At 32.1% G+C, this 1,313-nt stretch overlaps 1 protein-coding gene across 1 annotated transcript in view; it reads right to left on the reverse strand.

The window, feature by feature from the left end:
* LOC106868257 (uncharacterized) overlaps positions 1 to 1,313 on the reverse strand; it is a 207,241-nt gene that overhangs the window by 77,451 nt on the left and 128,477 nt on the right. The gene's annotated exons all lie outside the window — the stretch shown is intronic.

Raw genomic sequence — 1,313 nt, forward strand, 5'->3', positions numbered from 1 at the left:
TATATTTATATTTATATATTTATATATTTGATCCTTTATATTGAACACTCAATATTTCATCTACATTCAATACTTTCTTTCATGGTGCCATCCATTTTTATTTTATTTTATTTTATTTTATATTATATATTGTATATTATATTATATATTGTATATTCCATATTCTATACCTCACATTGGTTCTGCAGGAATATAAATAAAACATAAAAAACAGACAGTGTTGGAACTCTTTTAAACAAAATAATATATTCCTCTATACACAATCATACAAAAAACCCACCTTTTTTGTATTTATTTTTACTCGCATATATATATATATATATATATATATATGTATGTATGTGTATGCATATGCGTATGTATATATACATGTGTGTGTGTGTGTGTGTGTGTGTGTATGTATGCATATGCGCACACATATATTTACGTGTGTGCGCGCGTCATTATATCTTCTTTCCTCCTTGCTCATTCCTATCACACTAGCCTATACATTCACATACGTCTATTTATAGAAATTTGACATTTTTGTATTCTTCCCTCCACTTTAAATTTTACTACTAAAACCTACCCATCCCTTAATGCAGCTCTATCACATCACCCCTACTCACGTATCTCACACTTATTCACTCCCTACCTTCTCATCTCTTCTTATCCCTCCCCCACGCCTCTCCAGTCTCCTCTCACATTATCTTGACCACCAACTAACATTCCTTTTCTAATTTCTTTCATCCTTTACGCTCTCTTTTTTTTTTATCACTTTTCACTTTTTGCCCTCTTTTTATTTTCTTCTCTTTTTCTCTCTCTTTCTTCCTCTCATTTTCTCTTCTTTTTGAACTATCTCCTCATTCTAATCATACACATCTTTCCCCACTCCATCTATCCACAAATACTACCGATACATTCTCAAATGTTCATCCACACCGCAAAACCCTTTTGAATGAACAACACAGAAGCCACGGTTCCAGTCCTTGAAATGACTAAACATGAACTACAGTTGGAACTTACATACCATATATAGGAAACTTTTTTTACCACTTCTATACACCACTTTCCTTGAATAATGGAACTGCAACTACAATATCTTTATAGATTTTATATTTTATTTCTACTTTCATTCTCTTATTTCCTTCTATATTCCCTACTCCCTCTTTTTCCATAATAATTCCTTACTTCAAACTCAAATGTTTACCCCTATTTAACCATCTCACATCATCTCTGATGAAGGGATATCCATAATATTCCCCAAAACAGGTGTAAGACTATCTATATCTTTTTCCTCTAAATGTCCTGAAAACTCCTCACAGCCTTGGCTT

Source organism: Octopus bimaculoides, chromosome 9 (assembly GCF_001194135.2).
Source record: "Octopus bimaculoides isolate UCB-OBI-ISO-001 chromosome 9, ASM119413v2, whole genome shotgun sequence".
NCBI lineage: Eukaryota > Metazoa > Mollusca > Cephalopoda > Octopoda > Octopodidae > Octopus > Octopus bimaculoides.